The 26,962-nt window shown below is 39.4% G+C and overlaps 1 protein-coding gene across 1 annotated transcript in view; it reads right to left on the reverse strand.

The window, feature by feature from the left end:
- The window catches only part of MTERF1 (mitochondrial transcription termination factor 1), a 508,137-nt gene that overhangs the window by 82,373 nt on the left and 398,802 nt on the right, over nt 1-26,962 (reverse strand). Inside the window, exon 9 of the transcript XR_003431984.1 lies at nt 24,910-25,156. The gene's annotated coding sequence lies outside the window, so the exon portion shown is untranslated. The remainder of the gene's footprint in view (nt 1-24,909; nt 25,157-26,962) is intronic.

Consider the following 26,962-nt stretch of genomic DNA (forward strand, 5'->3'; position numbering starts at 1 on the left):
AGTCAAATTATATTTAGACAAGATTTTGGACTTAGAGTTGATGCTGGAGTAAGTTGAGACTTTTAAGGATATGGGAGGAGGTGAATGCATTTTTTTAACATCTTTATTGGAGTATAATTGCTTTATAATGTTCTGTTAGTTTCTGCTGTATAACAAAGTGAATCAGTTATATGCATATGTGTATCCCCTATCCCCTCCCTCTTGCGTCTCCCTCCCACCCTCCCTATCCCACCCTTCTAGGTGGTCACATAGCACAGAGCTGATCTCCCGGTGCGATGCAGCTGCATTTTACATTTGGCAGTGTATATATGTCAATGTTACTCTCTCACTTCGTCCCAGCTTCCCCTTCCCCTTCCCCGTGTCCTCAAGTCCATTCTCTACGTCTGCGTCTTTATTCCTGCTCTACCCCTAGGTTCTTTGGAACCTTTTTTTTTTTTTTTTTAGATTCCATATATATGTGTTAGCATACAGTATTTGTTTTACCCTTTCTGACTTACTTCACTCTGTATGACAGACTCTAGGTCCATCCACCTCACTACAAATAACTCAATTTCATTCCTTTTTAGGCTGAGTAATATTCCATTGTATATATGTGCCACATCTTCTTTATCCATTCATCCGATGATGGATAGTTAGGTTGTTTCCATCTCTGGGCTATTGTAAATAGAGCTGCAATGAACATTGTGGTACATGACTATTCTTGAATTATGGTTTTCTCAGGGTATATGCCCAGTAGTGGGATTGCTGGGTCATATGGTTGTTCTATTTTTAGTTTTTTATGGAATCTCCATACTGTTCTCCATAGTGGTTGTATCAATTTACATGAGGTGAATGCATTTTGCCCACGGAACAGATGTGAGTTTTGGAGAGACCAGATGATATACTGTACTGAGCTGAATTGTGTATCCCCAAAAGATACACTCAAGTCTTAACTCTTGGTACCTTTGAATGTGACCATATTTGGAAATAGGGTCATTGCAGATGTAATCAAGTTAAGATGAGGTCATACTGGCTTAGGGTGGACCCTAATCCAATGACTGGTATCCTTACAACAAGAGGGAGATTTGGACATAGAGACACATGGAAGAAGTCCATGGGATGATGGAGGCAGATATTGGAGTGATGCAGCTATAAGCCAAGGAACACCAAGATTGCTGGCATCCTCAGGAAGCTAGAAGAGAGGTATGGAACAATTCTCCCTTAGACCTTTTAGAAGGAACCAACCCTTGCCAACACTTTGATTCCAGAATCCTAGCCTTTAGAACAGTGAGAAAATAAATAGAGAAGATTTTAAGCAGATAAAGACATAGTCCCACTTACGATCATTTGAAAATGATTACTATAGCTAAGCATGAAAAAGGAATTTTAGGGGAGCAAGAGTGTTGCTAGGGAGACAAGTCATCCCCCTGTGACTTCCTTACTGCTCCACAAAAGGAGGTGCTAGTAGCTTAGACAAGGGTGGTAGTGACGGAAATGGTGACAAGTGGTTGGACTCAAATATATTTTGAAGATAAAGCTGATAGGACTTGCTGGTAGATTGAAGTAGGGAGTGAAGGAAAGAGAGGGATCAAGAATGGCTCCAAGATTTCATATGGAGCCCTGGGTAGATGTTGGTTATTATTTGCTGAGTAGTGAGACTCAGAGAAGAGCAGGTTGGGGATGCCCAGAAGTTCCTAAGATTGAGCTACTTGTCAAAGTTCCCATGGAAATGTTACACGGTAGCATCCTCTCCTCAGCTAGTCCAGAGGGCAACCAAGTGTCCAAAACTCTCACCAGCCTCCCAATGGGAGTCACCATGTGAAAAACTGCCTGAAGACAAATGCTGTGGAGAGACAGGGAATAATCTGATGACATTCCTTGAACTCCTAGACTCCATGCCTAAAGTCCATCCACCTCTTTAAGTTTTCATTACCCCTAGTCAACAATTTCTCCCTTTTTTATGGCTTAAATGTTTTTAATTTGGGCTTCCGTTATTTCCCCCCCAAAAGAGGCCTTAGTACAATAAGAAATGTAAGTCAGCAAATAGTATAATAGAACTGATGACATAGAAAAGTACTCCATACACTGATAAAGTTTCTTAAAACAAAGCTTATAATTTATTTCCACCTGTTTTCAAGGACAGGGTGGGGGGTAAAATTTGAGGTCATATAGGATATCCTAAGCAAAATCTTTTTAAAACTCAGTTATTTCCTTCTTTAAAAAATGAGCCCCAAGCAAGCTGTTCTTTTGCTCTGCCTCGTCACCCAGACTCTCTCCCGGTGACACGGCCTCGCTCCCGCGGTCGCAGGGAAGCGGTGTTCCCTGGGCAGCTGCCTCTCTTTAAAGCTGACTCTCTCATCAGTTGCAGACCACTGAGGCTTCAGAGTTAGGGCTCATCTGCCAACAGCTGGCTGGCGCTTCACACCCCAGGTCCTGCAAGCTGCGTCCTTGAGGCTTACAGCATTTCTTTGCACAGGAAGAGTGGGTGGCACTTGTTTCTGAGGCGCTGCTGGAGAGGAAGTGCGGGGCCAGGTTGGGAGTATTGTTAGCTTTGCCTTATTAATAAAATAGGGTTAATGATTTATTCATAGCTAGGACAATGCAGCTCTGCTCTGGAGGACAGCACAGAACTGTTGCATTACAGAAGGACAGCTGCTGGGGAAGAGGGGCAAGCCTTTGAGAACTGGTCTCAGGCTGTGTCTACGAGGCAGAGAGCAGGTTTATCTGACCAAGTCAGGGCTTGGAGGCAATTATTTGCATACTGCGACTGCTGCAGAATAAATGCTGGTGATAGAGGTCCCTGGAAAGATGCCCCCTTACTTTTCCACTTCTCTTCTAATGAGTGTTTGGTCACCTTCTTGCTTTATCCTCCCCTCCTCGGCACCTGGAAGATGCCTGAGTTTGTAATTCAGGATGTATTATCTGGAGAATATCAGTATAATACACATCTGAACGTGATCTCCATCAAAGGGAGCTCATCCCAGGAAGCAGAAGAGAGAAATGATATTTGGGCTTTTCTGGTGCTAGCCTAAGCATACACTATTTTTAAAGATTAAATCCTTTAAAATCACATCTCTTCTTTCCCAAATGGACTGCAGAAAATGTTTTTATAAATAATTAGAAAAGAGTTTTAATACACTGCAGAATCCTGAAAAATAACTGGGAGATATAATTTTTTTAATGCCAATTACTGCCATTTGTTAAGGACAGGGTAGATTTCTGTTCAACTAATGGTTGGATGATCAGTTGGTCGGTGTGGTTCAGAGGGCAAGGGGAGGCAGGATTTGACAGTCTCCAGAAAAACAAAAGCAAGAGCACCCACTTCCCATCAAACCAAATCAGCCTTGGCTGGAATGGACAAAAATCAGATTTATTTACTGTTTTTGCTCTATTGCCCCCCTATCTGAGCCTCCATGGCCTCCCCTGAGACTTCAAGAGATTTAGATCAAATGTCAGAAAGGACAGCTGGATTTTTTTCCCCTTTGGTGCCTGACTAGAGGGGAGAATTCAAGGCCATAGAAGGTATTGAAGGTATCTCATTGTTGGTGTATATGCTTCCACACAGCAAGCCTTCCCGAGGGACTGCCCACCCCTCTGCTCAGCTTCCTCCAGAAGAGATCAAAGGTTTCAAAACATTTCCACCTTTACTAATTTTTAATGCCTCTACCAGACTGAGACTTGCCCACTGGAAAAAAAAAAAATAATAATCCATGCTCGTTGAAACAGCCAAAAATAAAAGTGATCCTCTAACAGTAGCACATTTAACTTCCTCCATGACTACCAGCAGGAGCCAAGGCAGATATAGCTTTTGCCAGTATATTAAGCCTTAAAAATGTCTTTGGGAACTGATCACACTGGAAATCAGAACATGTTTAAACATAATTCACGAAATTCAGAGTCTCCTTACAGAAGAATCAAAGTGGCTATCACCCAGGTCCTTCCCTGTAACTTCTCTGGATCATGGTCCCACCCTGCCCATTCCTTTCCTCTGCTCCTTTGCCCAGTTTCCCCCAAAAACCACCCACGAGGGTCCATGCGGGAGCCAGCAATGCAACCCCAGGATTTGGTTTCCCAGGCCATCAGAAGATAACACTGCCTATCAGCCAAAATATAAAGCTTCCTGACTGCAGTTGCAGAGATTACAGCTAATTATACACTTCATGCTTCCTGCAAAAGATATATATTTTAAGCTGCTGGGCTGACTTTCTCCCTTGGCTGTATTTAAAGGTTAGTTTCTGGCCTGCTTCCTGGTTTAATGGAATAGTTTAAATATTACAAATCATTACTTGATTCTAATAAATTATGTCTCCCCTGGCACCTCACAAAATCCTTATCATGCCAGAGGAAATAGTTGGAAGGAACAGGTCAGTGTCCATGGTAATAAACAGAATAGCAAACCACAGGGTTGTAGATTTGAGGATCCCCGGCTTCTTGGTGGTTGAAAGCATTTGGCCCTTGGCCTCACACTCACCCCAGCACCTGAGGTCTGTGGCTAAAGCAGCAAGAACTCCACTGCCCCACCTCACAGGATTGTTCACTCAGCTTAATTGTCAGCTCCTGCTAAGAACATGTAACATCTCATTTTCCCAGAGACTGTGGAAATGTTGAGCTTTGCTTGAGGCCAAGTAGAGTAGTTAAGTGTCTGGCGTTTCCTTCCTTGATAGGCAAATGCTGTGGATGGTCTGAACCTTCCTCTGTAGGATGTTGTAGGATAAATGAATTCCAGCTTCCAGTTCGAAGCAAAGATCTGGACTCAAACACTCTCTGTGTGTAATTGTGTGTGGGCAGAGGGTCTCATCCAACTTGGTGTATTTACAATATATTGTCAATCTTATTAAATAGAAGAAAGTAACCAAAACTCACACATATGCAACAACAAAAGTGATATTCAAGGCATGCAAGAAAAGGGCACATGAAAAGCCCTTCTCACTCCCCAGGAGCTAGAGGGAAGGGTTTCAAGTCTCTTGATTCCAGCAAAGCAAAGAGAAGCAAGATAAGACTGTTGAGAGGTCAGCCTTGACAGCTAAGTGCTGAATTTCCATGTCTCTAGCTGTTTGACTAAGACATCTATGTGGAAAGTGAAAAACCCAACCACTTTTACAGATGATTTGTTTGTGTGGTACCAAATGTCCTGATTTCCCCTTTAGCAACTAGAAGATTTGAAAACAAAGTAACCACTGAAGTATCAACCATGGATCAGATCTCTCATTACATGGAATTTTCTTGCAGAATATTGAACTCTAAATAATGGGACTTTTGCAATAGTTGATAACCCATAATTATTTTTACAAGGGCTAAGCCTTGTGAATGTATGGGTTTAAGCTGCTGAGTTGATATGACTCAAAGGTCAACTTTATTGCATGACCTATTAAAAAAATCTCTTACACTGCCCTGTGCAGGTATTTCCACCTTAGAAACTAATTTGTTTTTTTTTTTTCTCAGGAGGTTCCCCTTTTAAAATCCAAAATCCTTGGTTCACCTTGGGAGGGGAAATTTATTCACTGTTTTCTAAGATGATGGGTAAGGCAAGGGTCTTAGTGAAATGGACTCAGTATCTATGCCTTGCAGAGAGGAGATGGTAAATGCAGAAATGTCCAACAGGGGCTGAAAGAGCTCCAAAGCAAGACTGGCCGTCTTTGTGGCATGCAGTGTCAGAATCAGTTCTCTTATAGGCCATTGGCAAAAAAGGAGACATGACCTCCCACTGGACAGATATTGGTCACTCCCAAATAAAAAGGTGAATACCCAAATGGACAATGAAAGTTCTTTTGTATGTGTGTACACACTAGTGTATATACTACACTAGTAAAATTAGTATTTGGAGGATTTTATTGTTAAGGTTGTCATTTCTGAGATTGAAAGAGAGAGAGCGAGCCAAAATGGAAAAAGCAGAGACCTTGGAGTCACTTTCTCTGAGGCAAGTTAAGTGAAACCAAAACTCTACTAGGGATAGATCTGCGGGTAAATACACTAAAAGCAAAATCTAATTTTCAAGGGAGATCACATCTGAAAAAGATGAATGTCATGAAACTTGTTTTTGTTGTCACTGTTGTTTTCATTGGGGAAAAACAAAATGACTCACAAATTCCAGTTTGCTTTGAAAGGAGACATATTTGAGGGGTGCTTCAGCAACTTCACAGTGCAGAAGGAAGGTTTTAACATAATATCTCCTTCAGCAAGCTAGTTTATCATACTCAACCGAAATGACAGCAGAAGGAAAAAAAGGATGGGAAACCATTCTGGGGTGAGCAAAGGGTGACAACAGGATGGGAAAATCCAGCTTCACCAAATATTTATTCATGCTTATATAAACCTCAGTTAGCTATCTTCAAATGCTAAATCTCTGCTGAAGAAAAGAAGCATTTGGAAATGCAACTTGGAAGTTGGTTGATGTCAGTAATTTTGCTGCATTGTTGATTAATGTAATTGAAGTATATATTACAGAAACAGAAAAGGAAATGTGACTTCTTCAGGGACCCATTAATTTCTTAAGGATAAAGTGTTTGAAGGTTCAAAGGCTTTGTTGAAGCTTATTTTAAATTTAAAATTTCCATTGCCAAGGGATTGATTACCATTCTTATATTAGCTTTGTCAAACACCAAGTTGATCTTAGTTCTTTGAAAGTTTTGTGGCACTTAACTGTTTTCAGAGCATTTTTTTAAAGAGAAGCCTATCTTACAAATTCTCCCAAGGACAGACTTGTTTTCCCTTTACAAGAACAGCAAGATGAAAATTTCTAAAGTCTTAAAAAGAGCAATTCCCACCCTCCCCATCTTTGGGATCTTGAAAGTCATTTCTGCAAGTCAGGTACAGCACCTCCTCATTCAAACACTTCTGTTTGGCTTTAAAACATCAATTTATTTAAGTGGCTTTAAAACATCAATTTATTTAAGTGGCTTCGTGCATCTGAAGCTTAGTTATGTTGTTTAGGGACCCCTCAGTGAGATCTGTTAAGCTTTTCCCATCTCTCCACCCCAGTGACTACACATAGTTCCTTTTATAACTCTCTGCTCTCTTCCTCTGATCACTGTTTAAGGCACTCGCATAAACATGGCCCTTCGAAAGTAAGCCAAGATGTCCCAAGCACTTGTCTTTACTTGTACTGTCCCAACAGTGAACTCGTTAGTTCAAGAAGTCAGACAGCAGCATTTCTGGATCCTTGGAAACCCAGCCAAAGAGAAAACCGTCATTTCATACAAGAGCAAGAAGAGGAAATATGCCATTAGGAAATCAAGGTTAAGATGGCACTGCCACCCACCCAGATGAAGGTGGTCTGAGAGGACTGTGAAGCCACATTAGAAACGAAAGCATTATGACCCAGAGCTTTGCCACGGGAAATCGATAACAAGATTGCTGACATCCTAAGAGCACTTCAACAGAAAGTCTTTTTTTCTTACAACGAGAAACGTATTTTTCTCCTCATCAATTTTGCTTTTCCCTACCCTTCCAGTCCTGATGCTACTGCATGGTATTGGGAGTGTGATGTCCAGCCAGCAGAAGGCGCCCTGTTGGGCTTCGCCTCCTTCCGGGTTGTCTCCAGGTCATACACGGAGTTGCAGATACACTGGTGGGCTCAGACCTTGAGAACTGTCCCTCCACAGCAGCACCCAAGCCTCGAGTCCATGCAGTTCTGAGAACTGTTTGGCCTTGGCTAACGAGGACACATATCCTCTCATCTGGTGTGGGAGATTTTGCCCAAGAAATGCTGTCACTCACATTGACTTTATTTTCAGTGTCTTTTCTATTTGAGTCCAATTTGGGGGATGACTGTCTGGATCCTACTGCAAATATCTGGAGGGCAGCTGCGGGCCGGGTCGGGTAGAAGAAATATGACTTTGAAGATGTTCCCCTTCCCCCGATCCTCCCACAGTGGTGTATTCTAGGCCTGCTCCTTGTTCCAGATCTTTGTCTCAGCCTTCTCCCTGACAAACCACCCTCCACCCCCAGGCATAAACATACTCCAACTACCTGCTTCTGAATCCCCCAGTCCCAGAGAATTGGTAGGAGAATCTGGCCTGAAATGGCTTTAATGTGCTCCCAATCTCTAGTAACATTTGCTTATTAACTAGCTCTCTACCCCTTGGCTGAAAATAGTGAGGGGTGTGTGTGTGTGTGTGTGTGTGTGTGTGTGTGTGTGTGTGTGTGTGTAAATAGGTAAAAATGAGTGGTGAAGACATTTGGGGACTGGGACGCATGGGGAGCAGTTTCCCATCACGTTAAAGTGGGAGTGGCGCTGATCCACTGATGTACACAGACAGCCAAACGCCCACAGGTGGGCCCTTACTAAAGGCAACGGATGATGGTGATGATGATATGAACTGGGGAGGAAGAGAAAATATGATATGGAAACACAAAACAGAGGCTACAGTTGCCCTGATGCTAAAAAATATCCCCAGTGGGTGGCTGGTGGGCAGCATGGAGAAACACTTAAGGGGGCTGGACTTTGCCTACACAGTCCAGCTAAACACCCCCTCCTGGGTATCACATTCCAGTCTGGTGAGCACTGGAGGGGGGCTAAACTGGCCCTCTCATGGGCAATTCAGAGGTGCTGGGTTTTTACATCATTTTTAAACTTTGCAGGTCAGTTTCCTCTATACCTAAGAACCTGGGGACACCCTCGGCATTCTCCACTCTCAAAGAGCTTTCCTCTGTGAGGAGCTGCAAGAATAGAGCTGGTGAGTGGCCTCTGCTCATTGTTTTTGATTAATGGTAAGAGGGCAAATGCATTGGCAGGGACTTCCCCCTCCCCATTTCTTCAGCATTCAACAAACACAGACCAACATCCTCATCCTAGGGTCAGGCACTGTCCTAGGCATTCAGGATATAGAGGAGTAAGTGGTCCCTGCCAGGAGTGGAGGATGTAGGTTGTATTATCACGATTTGGCAGATGACAAGACAGAGTAGGAGAGGTTAAGTGGCTCAGAACCAGGGTTTCCTAAAATCAGAACCTAGTTTCCTAATAACTTTACTAGTTACTCAATTTGAGAATTCGAAGGCTACAAGAGACTTTTATACTTTTCACGGTCATTTCTCCTTCAGGGGAGGAGACACAGAAACCAACCTAGGATACAACTCTCCTCCATCATTATCTCCATTAAATGGATGGAGAATCTGAGCTGGAGTGGTTGTGACATGGCCAGTCATACTCTGCTACCAGGGCCATGCTACTGCTATGTCTCTACCAGTTTGTTCAACGCCAGTCACCTTTACAGACAGGCCTAGCTCCACCTTTCAATACCGTCCTAGACCACCGGCTGCTGCTGATGGTGAATAAGAGCATGGCTACAGTGCTATATGAATATCAACCCTGCAGATGTGGTTTTCACCACTGCAGTGTAGTAGCTGAGAGCATAAACTTGTGAGTCAAACAGACCTGGATTTGAATCACTATTACCATATTTTAAATTTGAGGAAACGGAAGCATATAGAGTTTGTTACTTGCCTAAGACCACATCGCTTGTAAGTACAAAAACCATGCCAGAGTGTGACCTGTTCCTGTCTTACTCCAGAACCTACTCTTATTTCACTCTGGGATGCTATCTACCCACATTAATCCCAGCATTTATTGATAATAGGAACTATTCATTATGCATTTCCTATGTGTCAGAAACTATACAAAGCCCGTACATATACTGTCTCCTTGAATTATCTTCCATTTTTCTTTATAATTACCTCCATTTTATGGAAGAGGGAAGGAGGCCTAGAGAGATTTAATAATGTGCCACAGCTAGAAAGTAGTAGAACTCAAACTGGATCTCAGGATTGGGACTGTCTGACTCTGAAGCTCATTTTCTTAAGCACTATGTATGTTGTTTAGACAAGAGATCTGGAAAGGACTGATGGATTGGTGTCATATTTAAAATTTCCTTTCATCACTGGGTACAAGTTTCCATCACTGCCTTCTTGGATACAGAAGAACTGAGTGTTCGGTTCAGAAATGCAGGTTAGTGATTAGTAGCACAGGAGAAACAAATCTACAGAAACACAGGCCCTCAAATCTTTGATTTAAGAGGAAACTTTCAGATCATGTAGTCCAATTTCTCTTTTAGTTCAGAAAGTGGATGTTTTCATATCCCTGCCAAATGGAGGAGATCCCATACCTAAAAAGGAGAGTTCCAGCCTGAATCATCTAAAATGTATTTTTTTCTGAAACTTGATTTACTTAAAAGAGCCAAGATACTGAATATCAGATTGGGTTTGTTAATACTGATAATTGTGGTGCTATTTTTAATTAGCCTTGACTTCCAAATGGATTTCATACTGTGCTTTTCTGTGTTTTCTACGCTTTTAAAAAATATATATATACTCATTCCCACAATTCGAAGAACTGCTATTTTTAAAGAGAAATGAACAAATCAGATTTCATTTGTATTAAATGGTGAGGTGGAAAACATCACAGGCCTCAGGGTTAAACAAACCTGGCTGTTGAATCCCTGCTCTGTTCCTTATAATTTGTGTGGCTTTAGCCTCTTTTTCACCTCTCTGAGCCTTGGTCTCCGTCTGTCAATGGTGTTTCTACCTACCTTCCAAGACTGTGTGAAAATTAAATGAGATATTGGTGTAAATCACTTGTTAGGTCTCTTCCCTCCTCTCCCCTTCTATTCTTTTCACCAGTTAAAAGTAAAGCTTGCAGAGGGCAAGGGCAGCTCGGGGTGGGGGTGGGGAAGGGGGAATGTTATACTGAAGTTCCTAAAAGTGTTTGGCAAATGATGCATCACAAAGTCCTAAGGTTCTTCCCACAGTGTCTTGGGATGATAGCTAATGAACTCAGAAACATAAAACAGATAAAAAGGAAGTTGGACAAGAAGGAGGAGGAGGTAGCTGAGATACAGTGAGAAAACATTTCAAGATTCTATAGCATTATAATTTAAGTTCTCATCTGCATCGCATTATCTTAATAATCCAAAACAACAGCCCTTCAATGTCTCCCACAGAAGGAGGATGGGAAATGATTTTTCTGGACAGGGTCCCCAGCCTCTCCATCACGTTAGATATTATTTCCAAATGTTGAGTGTCAAGGGAGTGTTTCACATTCTCCTAATCATTAAACAGTTTGGCTCTCTTTGGGGACGGGATGAGTTTAGCAACCCACAGAGCAGCCTCCTAGAATAGACTTCTCTGGAATTCCAAAACTCCAACAGGAATACAGCGTGGTATGTGGAGCCTCTGTAAGAAGTACTTTATCCAAATCTGCATCCTCCTTTTGGGGTCTACAGACAAAACTCAGTTCAATCGGCCATGTAGGATTTATTTCATTTTTTTTCTCCTGGAAAATATAATGATATTTGAGAAGTATATATTCTGAAATATTTCAAACTTACAAAGGAGTTGCAATAATAGTGCAAGGGATCTTATATGCCCTTCACACAAATTCCTCAAATGTTAACGTTTATAGCACAGTTGTTTTAATTATTATCTCTCTAATTATATATAATTATCATTACTGTTTTCTAAAACCATTTGAGAACAAGTTACAGATATGAAGCCTCTTTACCCCTAAATATTCAATGTATTTCCTAAAAATAAGGGCACTTTCCCACATAAACATGGTACAATTATTATAATCAAGAAATTAGCGGTGCTACAACACTGTTATCTAATCCTTGGACCTTATTCAAATTTCACTGTTGTCACAACAATAGACTCTATGACAAAAGGGTGCAATCCAGAATCAGACATTGCCTTTCATCTCTTTAGTCTCCTTTAATCTTGAACTCTTCCTCTGTCTTTGTCTTTCAGGACCTCGATAATTTTGAAGACTATAGGCCATTTATTTTGTGGAATGCCCCTGAATTTGGATTTGTCTGATGTTTCCTCATAACTATTTTCAGATTATGTATATTTGGCAGGAATATCCTTGGAGATATGATGGCTGTTTCTCAACGGGTCATACCAGGAAGCACCTGATGTCAATTTGTCCTATTTTACCGTCCTAATTTGAGATTATTGTTCTCTTTGTAATTAATAAAAATCTTGTAGGAAAATACCTGGAGACTATTTAAACATTGTCTTTCTCCTCAAACTTTAACTCACTAGTTTTATCCTTTAAACTAATTTAGAGCTTTCCCCTTTTTGTAACTTTTGGCTAAAAAAATAACAAAGTTGTACTATTAATTAAAGTTCATGTCCCCAGAAAGGCATATATAAGAAGGGTGCACTTTGAGATACACGAGGCTGTCCCATGACAGAGCCCAGATGCCCAGAGACCAGGCTTGAGTTCTCTGGTGTCTCTAAGGTCCCTTTGTCTTTTAACAATTCCTTCCACTCCCCCTGGGAGAGAACTCTTTCAAACAGTCCTCCAAGCTGGGGCTGGGACAAACTGGCCCCCTGCCAGCCTCCACAGAATCTCCCATGCACTCCCATCCCTGAGACTGCAGTCTGGTGGCTTGTTTTGGGGGCTTTTTGCAGAGCTTTTGTCTTTTCAACAAAAGATCTCTTTATGATGGCTTCTTATTGTTTACACTGGAAATTGTTAGCTTTTGCCTCTGGCAGGGCCCTAAGCTCCGAGCCCCATGTCTGAACTGGTAGACTAGAGTGGTGACGTGAGTTGGGGGACCTCAGAAGGGCAAGGAGAAGGCCCCACCACCATGTGAGAGCTCAGGCTCTTTATTCTTCAAAAGACCCTATGCAAATGCAAACAGCTTGAGAGAAGCTGTACCTTAAGCATGGCAAACAGGTCTCCTCAGGAGCCCTTGTCCCATTTGGGGATCTTCCCACCGCAGTCCCAGGTGTGTTCTCCCTGTCCTTTCCCCTCTACTCCCACACAGGACACAAACTTGGGGTTGGCCTTTTCCTTTCAGGTCCTGCTTTCTTATTTTGAAACAAATGGAGAAAAAATTAAAAAGAAACAAAATGTCATTCTTTTCTGTCTACCTAGGGTCCAGTGAAGATTTTAAGTGCTACAGTCTGCAGCACCTGTCATGGCCTCTTGGACGGCCAGTGCTGGAATTGCTGAGCCCAGCCTTGGTAGCCACAGCCACAGCCCACTCCAGAAGAAGCCAGATGTTTGCTTGCTTCCTTCCTTCCTTCCTTCCATCCTTCCATCCTCCCCCCTCCCTCCTTCTCTCGCTCCCTTTCTTTCTTTCCTCTCTCCCTTCCTCCCTCCTTTCTTTTTCTTTCTTTCCTTCTTTCTTCCTTTCTTTCTCTTTTTCTTCCTTCCTTTTTCCTTCCTTCCTTCCTTTCTTCTTTCTTCCTTCCTTCCTCCCTCCCTCCCTCCATCTCTCTCTCTCTCTTTCTTTCTTTCTTTCTTTTCCCTTTCTTGCTCCCCTCCCCCTATCTTTCTTTCTTTTTTAAGAAATCCATGATATGGGGCTTCCCTGGTGGCGCAGTGGTTGAGAGTCCGCCTGCCGATGCAGGGGACGCGGGTTTGTGCCCCGGTCTGGGAGAATCCCACATGCCGCGGAGCAGCTGGGCCCGTGAGCCATGGCCGCTGGGCCTGCGTGTCTGGAGCCTGCGCTCCACGGTGGGAGAGGCCACAGCAGTGGGAGGCCCGCGTACCGCAAAAAAAAAAAAAAAAAGAAATCTATGATATGAATTGAAGTACAATAGGTAGTTTTTTGGTTTTTTTTTAGAAGATGTTGGGGGTAGGAGTTTATTAATTAATTTATTTATTTTTGCTGTGTTGGGTCTTCGTTTCTGTGCGAGGGCTTTCTCTAGTTGTGGCAAGCGGGGGCCACTCTTCACTGTCGTGCACGGGCCTTTCACTATCGTGGCCTCTCTCGTTGCGGAGCACAGGCTCCAGATGCACAGGCTCAGTAGTTGTGGCTCACGGGCCCAGTTGTTCCGCGGCATGTGGGATCTTCCCAGACCAGGGCTCGAACCCTTGTCCCGTGCATTAGCAGGCAGATTCTCAACCACTGCACCACCAGGGAAGCCCCGGTAGTTTTTTAAATTGAGATATAGTTCACATACCATACCGTTTGCCCATTTAAACTATACAATTTGATGGTATTAGTATATTCGCAGAGTTGCGCAACTATAACCACAATCAAATTTAGAATATTTACATCACCCCAAAAAGAAACCCAATACCCAATAGCACTGACTCCCAAGGGGCAGTTTTAAAAATGACAGACGCTGTTTCTTGAGCAATATTTGCCCATCTTTCGTTCTTTTCCTGGACTTAACTATTCAGTCACTATCTTTCAGAAGAGCTGTGCCTGCAGTGGGCTCTCTGAGAAGACTTAATTGATGGCAGCTATGCAGTTGGGTTTCCTTCCCTAGGGAGCATTAACGTGAACTTTGCTTACTAAATTTTGATTTAGAATTTCTTCTGACTTGTTCCCTGGAGAATCATGAATGGGTTATTCTTAGGAAGTGACAGGATTATGGGAATCATCTTCTCTAGGATTTACAGTTTTAGTAGCACTTTCATATACACAATGTTATTTTATTCTCCCAAATAACAGTCAGAAGTAAAAATAACAATAGAATTCACTTATTAAGTGCTTATTCTGTGCTTGGCAACTCTAAGTAGTTCCCATACATGCATTAACTCATCTGATCCTCAAGTACCAGATGAGACAGGGCTCTGGTAAAATTAGCCAGAAATGCAGAGAGGTTAAATGATGACAAGCCCAAGATCGTAGAGCTGGTAAGGGCAGAGTTGAGACGTGTGCATATGCAATTCGATTCCTATCTGAACTCTAAATACCACGCTTAATTGCCTCTAGTGTTCCCATTTTGGAAGCAAGGACTGAGGCTTTGAGAGGTTATACTTATAAGAAGAACTAGTTAGGACCTGAATACAAGTATTTGGACCCCAAGCTTAATGTTATAATGAGGTAACATGCCTCCTCCATCAATGACTTAATTCAGCATCTTGCCAGGTACACAGAATCAAGTCCTTCAGCTAAGCCAAACAAACAAACAAAAAGAAATAGAAAATATTTCTTGTTGAAGCTTCATCTCTTAAACTGCAGTGTCGTTATTGTGACGTTATAAGATTGGCTATACTTTTGGTGGGCCAAAAGCATTTTTCAAACCAATCTCCAAAGTCAATTTTTCCTTCCTATTTGTGCCTCCTTTTGCAACCTCTCTCGATTTCTCTTTCTCCGTGTTTCCTATTCACAAACAGGGAATGAGCCACATGGATTTAATAACCAGGGCATTGATTCATGTAGACTTTCATCTAATCAGAAAGAACAGTGGCAGGTCCAAGAACTCATTTGGTTGTATATCTTTTTAAAAGAGTTGACACACATGTCCTTTAGAGTAGAGAGAAAATAATAAAATTTAAAAAGCAAAAGCCAGCTCAGACCTGCCAGCTACAATGATCGGTTACACAGAAGAGATCCATGGAATTCTGAAGCCATTTGGGTTTTGTTATGTTTGCTGAAGCAGCACCAACTGTGATCTCTACTTCTTTAAACGGTTTAATGACTTTTGGATAAGCCTTCAGAGTTAAACGGTTAAATCACCAAATGCTCCAAAAAATAATTATGCAAACAATTTTCTGGCTAATTATCTAACGTGAACAGAAGCACACAGCTGCTGATGTGTAATTGCTGTTTCATCAGGGCTGGCTATTGTATATACATGGTTCCTTTACTGTTCTCAGTGTGGTTTGGTGGGAGGCCACTAACATAATACCTCATGAAATGAGCAAGTTAAAAGTCCCAGCAAAGTGAGTGACTAGTCCAGCTAGTCACTCACTTTGATTCTTTTTTTAAGGGAATGGATTAAATCAAATTCATCCATAGTGGACAAGCACATAACTAGTATGTACATTTGTGTGGTATACCTAAGTCTTGGGCACGTATATTTAAATGTCCAATGTGGATAAATATTTTAACTTACTGGATATAAAAGGTACATAGAGAAAACTTGCACATATCATAACTGTCCAATTTACAAATGAGCACTCTCACGTAAACAGCCCCCAAAGCAAGAAATGGAACTTCACCAGGACCACAGAAGCCTCCTTTGTCCTTCCAATTTCTACTCCCTCCAAGGGTGGGTACTATCCTCACTTCTATCAACAGAGATTAATTGTACCTGTTTTGCACTAAATTTAAATGAAACCATACAACGTATACCATTTTGTGCCTAGCTGCTTTCATATAATACCATGTTTGTAAAATTTATCTATATTGTTGCAATTTGTTCAATTCTCATTGCTGTATAGTATCTCATTGTGTGAACACTACAATTTATCATTCTACTGTTAATAGGTCTTTGGATAGTTTCTGGTTTGGGGATACTATGAATAAAGCTGCTATAAATATTGAGTACATCACTTGGTAAACATATCCATGCACCTGGGTCTATACCTAGGAGCAGAATTGCTGGGCTGTATGGTGTGTGTAACTTCAGCTTTAGTAGATGCTGCCAAACAGTTTCCCCAAACAGTTGTGCCAGTTTTCACCCCCACCAGCACTAGAGGGAAGTTGGGATGAATGTTGTAAAGAATTCTAACTGATGCTTGCTAAAGCTTAAAGGATGGTGTGGAGTGAGGAAGAAGAGTGAATGGTAGGGCTAATGGAAAGTGTTCCAGAAATATGGCCTTGTGAGGAAAGGATAAGGTTGGAGAAAGAAGCCTGGTGGAGGAAGCAGTCACATTCAAGGTCATTTGGTAGATAGGAGAAGACTCCATGGATGTCTATCACCCACTCTGTCGTCTTCTGTAGTATGTGACATGGTCCTAGTGAATCACCCCAGGCCTCTCTTCCTTTTCTCTTTAGTCCACGTGGCGTGTGCTCAAGGGCCGCTCAGGTCTGAAGGCCACTCTGGAGACTTGGGGATGCCCTCCCTCTCACCTGGCTGCCCATGCTGCCAGTATATGTATACTTCACACAGATATCTGGCCCTTCTGATGTTAGGAGAATGAAGGATGAGAAGTGAGGAGCAGACAAAGAGAAATCAGAGAGGACAGAATGAAAATCTGAGTTGAGTCCAGTTATCTGGTTGTGTAACTTTAAGCAAATCACTCAAATCCTCTCATGGCTTTGTTTTCCTCAGCTACAAAAAATTGAAGGCAACAATTCTTAACTCACTAGGTTTATTTGATGATGAAATGAATTAAAAAAGAATATATAAGGAAATGTTCTAGAAACTTTAAAAAGCAAACATTTGCTGTCTTTTCTACAGGGTATTATTATTAATACTCAAATCATCACTTTAAATAGAAATGTATCTCCAAGAAGTGGTATCAGTTCCATTTTGCTATTCAAATTTGCTATTCAAATTTATTGCGTTAACAGAATAAGAAATAATCCTTCTCAGTAACGTTAACAGGAGTTACAAACAAAAATGTCTGAACTAGTGGCATTTACCCAGGATTACCCAGAATTCATTGGGTTCAGTCATCCAGACCTCCATCCAGACTTGCATCCATTAATTAATTATTTTAACAAACATGTTTATTGAGTATGTACCCTTTTGTTTTAGGACGATTCTAAGCATAGATTCACAACAGGATTCAAAGATGGACTTCAAGGGGTTCCTGAACATTCTGATTTTATATGGAGAGGAATGTGGGGGGTGACTTCTGTCATCAGATTCTCACAGAACTCTGAAAAACCCACCCTCTCCAAAAATAAGGTTAAGAAGCAGCGTTTCAGGGATTTGTAGGATAAAGGAATATGAACTCTATATAAAATAATATGTGATTATTTATATAAGAACTTCAAATTAAGTTGACAATAGACTCCCCATTAGCAATAATAGATGCCACCGAATAACAGAATAATATCTTTAAAATGCTGAGGAAAAATAAATATTAACTTAGAATAATATATCAAGCTTGATTATTATTCAAGTGTGGGGTGAAATAAAGGCACTTTGAGAAAAAAACAAAAAACAAAGATTGAGAGAGTTTACCAACTTTAGACCCTTGTCAAAATAACTATCAATAAATATTATCCAAGAAACAGGAACTTTAAGTGCAGAGTAAAAATGTAAGATGGAATCATGAGCAAAAAAATATTGTGAACATGGTTGTAAATTTAAAGAAGCATTGTCTTAAAAAAATCAATTAGGGCATTGTTTAAACAACAAGAAACTAAAATGCTAGATGACAATGACATGGACCAAGGGAGTGGGAGAGGCTGAAATTATAAACTCCAAGTTCATTGTATTATTCAGGAGGAAGATAGAGATAGGCTTAATTTAGACTTTAAGCAAGTATGCCTTTTAAAATTTAAGAGTAATGCTCAAAGAATAAGGGAAAATGTGTAATTTCAAAACAAGAACATGCAAAGGATTAATCTCCAAAAATTTATAAGCACTTCATGCAGCTTAATAACAAAAAAACAAAAATCCCAGTCCAAAAATGGGCAGAAGACCTAAATAGACAATTCTCTAAAGAAGATATACGGATTGCCAACAAACACATGAAAGAATGCTCAACATCACTAATCATTAGAGAAAAGCAAATCAAAACTACAATGAGATATCATCTCACACCAGTCAGAATGGCCATCATCAAAAAATCTTGAAACAATAAATGCTGGAGAGGGTGTGGAGAAAAGGGAACCCTCTTGCACTGTTGGTGGGAATGTAAATTGATACAGCCACTGTGGAGAACAGTATGCAGGTTCCTTAAAACACTACAAATAGAACTACCATATGACCCAGCAATCCCACTACTGGGCATATACCCTGAGAAAACCATAATTCAAAAAGAGTCATGTACCGAAATGTTCATTGCAGCTCTATTTACAATAGCCCGGAGATGGAAACAACCTAAGTGTCCATCATCGGATATGGATGAAGAAGATGTGGCACATATATACAATGGAATATTACTCAGCCATATAAAAAGAAACAAAATTGAACTATTTGTAATGAGGTGGATAGACCTAGAGTCTGTCATACACAGTGAAGTAAGTCAGAAAGAGAGAGACAAATACCATATGCTAACACATATATATGGAATTTAAGAAAAAAAAATGTCATGAAGAGTCTAGGGGTAAGACAGGAATAAAGACACAGACCTACTAGAGAATGGACTTGAGGATATGGGGAGGGGGAAGGGTAAGCTGTGACAAAGCGAGAGAGAGGCATGGACATATATACACTACCAAACGTAAGGTAGATAGCTAGTGGGAAGCAGCTGCATAGCACAGGGAGATCAGCTCGGTGCTTTGTGATCACCTGGAGGGGTGGGATAGGGAGGGTGGGAGGGAGGGAGACACAAGAGGGAAGAGATATGGAAACATATGTATATATATAACTGATTCATTTTGTTGTAAAGCAGAAACTAACACACCATTGTAAAGCAATTATACTCCAATAAAGATGTAAAAAAAAAAAAACAAGAACATGCAAAAAAAATGATTAAAGAATTCTAGAGTGATCTAATAAGAAACAGGAAGAAAAAAAAATATATATATGCTAAGAAAAAACAAAACATAGTAGAAAAAGTCTAGATATATTAGTAATCTCAGGAAATGTAGACAGATTAAACTGGTTTGTTCAAAAGTAGAGATCAGATCATTTTTAAGAAACACAATCCATTATGTGCTGTTTACAAGAGTTGTACCTAAAACATAATGATGCTTAAAGATTGAAAGGCATGAGAAAAGATAAAACAGGTAAAGAATAATTTTGCTAGAGAAGCAATACTAAGGCAGAAGAAGCATCATTTGGAATAAAGTCATGATATGATCATTGAAGAGCAGTTCACAGGGAAGCAATAGCAATGCTGAATCTGTATGTTCTGAGCAAAACAGGGTCCTGGCTTAGAAAATAAATTTGACAAATCTCTCTTAATGGGAAATATTTTTGCATGTCTCTTTCATAAACTGATCATAAGCAGTAAAAATTGATAAAGATATAAACATTTTGAACAACACAAGTAACTGGCCAGCCTTAAAGGAGACCTGTATAGAAGAAGCCTGTATTCCTCACATAGAGAATTCACATTGTTTTCAAGTACACATTGAAAATACTGACCACAAAAGAAGTCCTAAGAAATACCAAAGAATCGAGAACACTGACCACATTCTCTTTCTACAATGCAATTATATCAGACATCAACAACAAAACGCCCCCCCTAAAAAATACCCCATATATTTGGAAATGAAAATCATCTTATAAATATTCATGAATCAGAGAAGAAATAATAATGGAACTTATGAGATATTTAGAACTGAATGACCACAAATCACTACCTAGAAAAACTTGTGGGATGCCAGCATAGCCTTAAATTTACATTTATTAAAACAATGTGGAAACTGCAATGATAAAACTAGGCAAAGCTATTGTGGAAGAGGAGAAGATCGGGGAAGTTTTCAAAGGAGGAAAGTCCGATCTGAGAATTTGAAGATAGGGAAGAAGAAGAGGTAGAGGAGGAAGCTGGAGGAGAATATTCTTGGGAAAAAAGAAAAATCAGTGGTAAATTATAAATAAGAAGGAGCTATTGTGCCTAAAGGTAGTTACATTGGGTTTGCTGGAGGCTTGTTTTAGACATATCCTCTGAGTTTTGTTACACAAAAAAATTCCTTTAAAGTTAAAAGAGAAAATTCTTAAAGTAATACACCTGTAATTGGATTGGCCATTTATAGCACAAAATAATTGGTTTGAAAGTTATAAGGAGTTTGGAGCAGTTTCATAAACCATTAGGTGGTAATCCCTGAACCAGCAGTAGGAAATGGTCCCTAGAAAAATACTGTGAAGGAATTAGGATAATTGACATCAAAACTCATACTGGGGTTTCAATTCCTGCAATGGAAGAATAGCTTTTTATTGGATTAATGCTTCTGCAGATACTAGACAAATTATAAAAAAAGAGCTGTTGGAAGGCACTGAACAGTGACCAGAAGTAGGCAGAAACAGGGAAGCATTTGGCCCATGAAAGAAGGGAGTTTGTCCTCTGAGGAGATTCCCAGGCTGCACGCTACACAGGGTGCTAGAGCTTAAGCAAAAAAAACCCTACTGTCTTTTTTGCCTGAAGGGTCAGAAGAAAGAGTGTGGGATAAATAGAATGGTTGGAAATGGAGGGTGTGGATCCCAGAAAGGAGGAAGCCATGGTAAAGGAGGGGACTAGACTCTGCATATAAACTCCGTTCAAAACCATAATTGACTTCTGAGCAGTACAGGCACAAGTGGGATTCCAAATATCCCAAGGAGAAAATGACATCTCGGCAGCTGACAGAGCTGAGGAAAGATTGCTGCTGCTGGAACCACAGAGGAAACTGCAGTTTGAGTCTTGACAAGTTAGAAGAGCTTGGTAAACTCTTTGGACTTGCCATCAAAACACCAGAGAGACCTTAAGAGTAAAGACCATATAACAGAATTAATGGGTTTACTCTAAAACTAAGGAAAAATGAAAATAGATCCAGTAGAGCATAAAACCAAGCCTACAAAAGTTTATGGTGATCTGTTAATAATTTGACTGCTTGCTGGAACAAAATTTGACACTCTTCAGGATAAGATTACAGGATACGGAGTCTCTCCAACGTATCATTGGGACACACAGCCAAGAGAAAAATCAATCAGTAAAAACAGACTGATAAGTGCCCCAGATATTGGAATTATGGCATGGGAATTTCAGGAGAGAATTAAAGACTGAAAAGGAACCAGATGGAAATCCTAAAACTGAAAAATACATTATCTGACATTTTAAAAGATCTTAAATGAAAATTAACAGCTTATAGAGAAAAAATATTTTTTAAATCATGAAACTTAAAGGCACACCAATAGAAATTATCCAAACTGAAATGCAGAGACCAGAAAGATTGGGAAGAGAATGAACATGTATGTCAGTATCAGGTGACCTCATACAGGTGTAAATTGAGTTCCAGAAGGAGAAATAATAGAGAAAGAAAAAATACTTCAAGAAATAATGGTTCAATATTCCTTTAATGGTTCAATATTTTAAAAGTTAATTAAAAAATAAATTTAGCATCCCATGGATCAAAGATGTTGAATGAATCCCAGTGGATAAATATTAAGAACTCCAGCACAATAAACACTAAGATAACCATATCTTGGAACATCATAGACAAACTGCTGAAAACCAGAGATAAAGAAAAAAATCTTGGCACAGTCAGGGAGAAAGACACATTTAATATAGGGGACAATGATTACAATAACTGCTGACTTCAGAAGCAGTGAAAGCCAGAAGATGATGGAAGGACATCTTTTAAAACTCATCATGTAGAATTTTATATCTAGGGAAATATTTTTAAAAATTAAAGTGAAATAAAGACATTTTTAGGCAGATAAAAGCTGAGGACATTTGCACCTGCAGAACTGACTACAAAAAAGTGCTAAAGATTCTAAATGTGTAAATTAAAAAACTTTTTAATCTAAAATGCTAAAAATTATTCAAAGGGGAAATGATATAAGTTGGAAATTCAGATCTATAAGAAGAAAGTATGAGTAATAGTAATGGTAAATATGTGGGTAATTATAAAATACTACTTTCCCTTTTAAAAAAAATCTCTATAAGTCAGCTGATAAACAATTTATCATGGAGTGTTATAACAGATGTAGCAGTAAAATATTTGATAACAATAGCACAGAAAAGGGCCAGGGTATAAAAGGAATTGTACTGTTGTAAGTAGTACAATATTAATTCAACATAGACTGTGCTAGGTTAAGGATGTATATTGTAATTCCCAAGAAAAGATATAAAGTATAGGAAAAAAAGCCAACAGAGGAGAATATTGAATAAAATACTAAAAATTCATTGATTATCCAAAAAATAACACAGGAAAAAGGAAACAAAGAACAGAAGAGGCAAAAATAACTAGAAAGATAATAGACTTAAACCCAATTATATCAATAATTAGATGAAATGTGAATGGATTAAACACTCCAATTAAAAGGCAGAGATTATCAGACTGGGAAGAACAACAACAAATAAGACCCAACTATATCCTGTTTATAGGAGAGGTACTTTAAATATAAAGACACAAGTTGAAAGTTAAAGGATGAAAAAAAATATACCATGTGCAGAATATGTGTAAGCCATATTAATATCAAAGTGGACTTCAAGACAGAATATTACCAGAGATAAAAATATTTTATCATAATGAAAAAATGAACCAACTCATCCAGAGTTGCAATAATGGTAAATGTGTATACATCTACTAATTAAACTGCATATAAAATTGAGTTGAGTGGCAAAGTTGTCCCCCATTTTTTGTGGGAGAGCACCTATCCTTTTTGTGGCTGTTGCATACCCAGAAATGATGAGAGTAGAGATGGTTTAAATAATGATTACAGGGAGTGTAATTGTATGTGTAATGTAGCTAAATGGTATGCTTCTTCCTGCCATGAAACTGTATTTCAGGTGGCAATTGTCTGTTTCTTTTTTAACTTGAAAATTTTAAATGTTACTCTTTTTATGGATATAACCCCAAGTTCATGAACTATACTTGGTGATCTCCTTTGCACACTTCTCTAAGCAGGAGTTGTGACTTTGAAAATAAGCTGGGTCAACAGCCCAAGGCAGTCTATGTCATGGCCATAATGTCTCTTGTGGTGAGGCCATTCCTTTGGTGTTTCTTTCTGCGTGTTGGGCTACAGCCGGTCCCACAGATTGCTGAAATCCTGGCATTAGAGACAGCAATCAGTATGCAGTCTTTTTGCTTTACCATGATAATCACATGCATGACAACACATTGAGTCATCCCACTATTTAACATTTCCCAAAGTTTCATTTGCCATGAAGCTATTTGGGACTCAGAAATAATTGCAAATTATAGGAAGACTATCATATTGACCCAACAAAATGAACAAAATTCAGAAGGATCCCTGTCAGTCATCTCAAAGAGCATTTTATAAATTTAATGAACATAAAAATCATCTGCGGATGTTGTTAAAGTGCAGATTCCCAGATCCCATCCCCAGAAACTCAAATTTATGATCTGGGATGGGACCCAAGAATCTAAATTTTTAACAACTTCTCTGTGCAAGTAGACCTCAGATTACACTTTGAGAAACACTGATCTAGTTTCAACAGATCAGACATGACAAGTAGTTTCCAGCATCTGCTTGAACCTCCAGCCATAGTGAACTCACCACCCCACAAAGCAGCCCCATTTCATTTTAGCAAGTTCTCCCTTGTTCGGAGCCGAAGTCTACCTCTGCCTCCTTTATCTTCAGGCTCTTCCCTCTGAAGCTACACAGAATAAGTCATGTATCTCTCCTTTTATGATGACTCTTTATATTTTTAATATAGTTATTGGGTCTCCTTAATACTACTAGTTACTTCAATAGTTTCTAAAATGGTATTATATCTAGACATATCACCCATCTTTATGATTGTAGTGTGTGTCTTAAAATGCAGTATCAGACCTAATAAACATATTTCAATTTATCCTCACAATTGTAAAGCTCAGTGAAGGTCATGACTTCCCCTGGTTTGCCTTCATGGGTGTTTGTTTGTGTGCTTGTTTTTAATAATTATACTACTATACAGGTAGTATAATTTATCCAACTTTGTCCTTTTAAAACAATGTTTTGGCTATTCTAGGCCCTTTGCATTTCCATATAAATTCATAATCAGCTTATCAAGTTGTCCAAAAGAGCTTGTTGGAATTTGTTTGGATTCCACTGAACCTATACATTGATTTAGGTAAAACTGACATTTTAACAATTTTGATTCCTATGTTTCATGAACACAATATATCTCTCCATTTATTTAGGTCTTCTTGAATTTCCTTCTGCTATGTTTTATATTTTTGAAGTGGATCCCTAAGTATTTCACATTTTGATATTATTTAAAATGTTAAAATTAAATTTCCACTTGCTAATTAAATATCCAGGTTGCTAATATATTGACCTACAATTAACTTTTATATGTGTGTAATATATATATTGTAAATGTAATGTACATGTGAATTGTAAATGTGCTAAACTCACTTGTTGTGGTTTTTTGGTAGATTCCATAGGATTTTCTATTTAGATTATAATGTCATCTGTGAATAATATATAAAGACAGTTTTACAACCTGGGTGCCTTTAATTTTTTTCTTACCTTATTTAACTGACAGGAACTTCTGATACAATGATGAATAGAAGCAGGGAGTGTGGACATTCATGCTTTTTTCTGATCTTAGATGGTAGGGTAAACATCCAGACTTTCACCAGTAAGTATGATGTTAGTCGTAGGTTTTTTGTAGATGCAGTATATAAGGTTAAGGAAACTCCCATCTAATCCTACTTGCTGAGATTTGTGTGTTTTTGTTTCACATCAAATGGAGCAGGAATCAGCATTCTTTTTTCTATAAACAGACAAACAATAAATACTTTAGGCTATCGAGGACATATACTGTCTCTGTCACACATTCTTTGATTTTTTTGTACAACTCTTTAAAAATATAAAAAACATTCTTAGCTTGTGGGCCATAGACTGTAGTTTGCTGATCCCTGATCTAGCAGTTTGTTATGCCTACAATTCTCACCACTCACACTAGTGGGCAGTAGTATCAAATGGCCAAGCCTCCACAACCCCAGTTTTGGGGTACCAGGAAATGGAATGAATTGACAGCTTAATTTTAGTCTTTAAATGTACTACTTTTCACTAAAGTATTCCCAGGAAGAGAAAGTAATCTCTATTTGCCTATATCGACTTAATAGTATTAAGAGAGAAGACTAATGAGAAAGGATATAAATATTATAATAAGAAATTGAAAATCAAAATGCCTTCACATTTTGCTCATCTACAACATTTCCAGTTATCAAAATACATTCTGGTCTCTGTTGGTCCAGATGGGCCAGCCACTAATTGACTCAATTCTTTCAGCCCCTTTATATTTGCAAATCTGAGTTACACTACTCATCTGTACTCACTAACCAACTAAGGAAAGTTAAGGGTCTTCTGAGATCTCTTGGGCTCTTATTTTCTCTGTCTATTGTGTTTTGCACCAGAGACTTGCTTCTGTATGTCCAAATACTGAATAGTTTTTCATAATATTTAGGTCTCACCAGAGAAAGCAGAGCACTAGACCCCTTGAGGCTAAGGCACAGCATAAAAGCAGGACAGGAGGGAAGCATGATGCATGTGCAATAGCCCAGGCTTAGATAAAATAAGACAGTTCTGGGATCCCCCCTGCCTCCTCCACTGCTTCTCAAATGTGTGACCTTGGGCAATCCCTTTGCATGGGCCTGGCACACTGTAAATTCTCAGCTTTCCTTGAAGAGAAGAGAAGATGGAAAAGTCTAGAACCATCATTTCCAGGTTTTTTTTTTTGTTTTTTTAAATTTAATTTTATTTATTTTTTTATACAGCAGGTTCATTATTAGTTATCTATTTTATACATATTAGTGTATATATGTCAATCCCAATCTCCCAATTCATCCTACCACCACCATCTCCCCGCCCCTGCTTTCCCCCCTTGGTGTCCATATGTTTGTTCTCTACATCTGTGTCTCTATTTCTGCCTTGTTTTTTTTTTTTTTTTTCCTTTTTAAGCATTGGAGTTTTTTCTTCAAACAAAACCTGTATGCCAAGCCCATAAAAATGAAACTTCTGTAGCAGAGTGGTACAGTGTCCCAGCCATATTTGTTGAATCTATTTCTGGACCCTATCCTTACCCCCTCAGAAATATCCACTATGCCCTAGAATTTCAGGAAGCACTGTTTGAGAAACAATTGTTTGCGGCATGGACCTAGGAAATCCTATGAAGGTAACCAGGCTCCATAGAGTCAGGGCAGTGAAGTATTTACAACCTTGTTATTTAAAGTATAGTCCCAGGACGAGCAGCATCACCTGAATCCAAGGCTCAATCTAGACCTACTGAATTAGAATCTGCATTTGGACAAGATACTCTGCTGTGTGCGCATTAGATTTTGAGAAGCCCTAGTGCAGTGTGAGGAGAGGGGGAGAAAGCACACAATAAAGTCATCACAGATGTAAGGCATTACCAAAAGAATGCAGCTAAATTTTGCCAAAGCTGCATTCCATTAATCCTCTTTAGAAATTTAATAATTTGTGTAATATTATTAGCATTTTTTTTTCAGATTTCTTCAGGGAGTATGAGTTTATTAAAATGGATAATACATTTTACTTAGCTTTTTTCTCTTTGACC

The sequence above is a fragment of the Aethalodelphis obliquidens genome, unplaced genomic scaffold (genome assembly GCF_003676395.1).
Source record: "Aethalodelphis obliquidens isolate GAN/ISIS:26980383/991018 unplaced genomic scaffold, ASM367639v1 scaffold5, whole genome shotgun sequence".
NCBI lineage: Eukaryota > Metazoa > Chordata > Mammalia > Artiodactyla > Delphinidae > Aethalodelphis > Aethalodelphis obliquidens.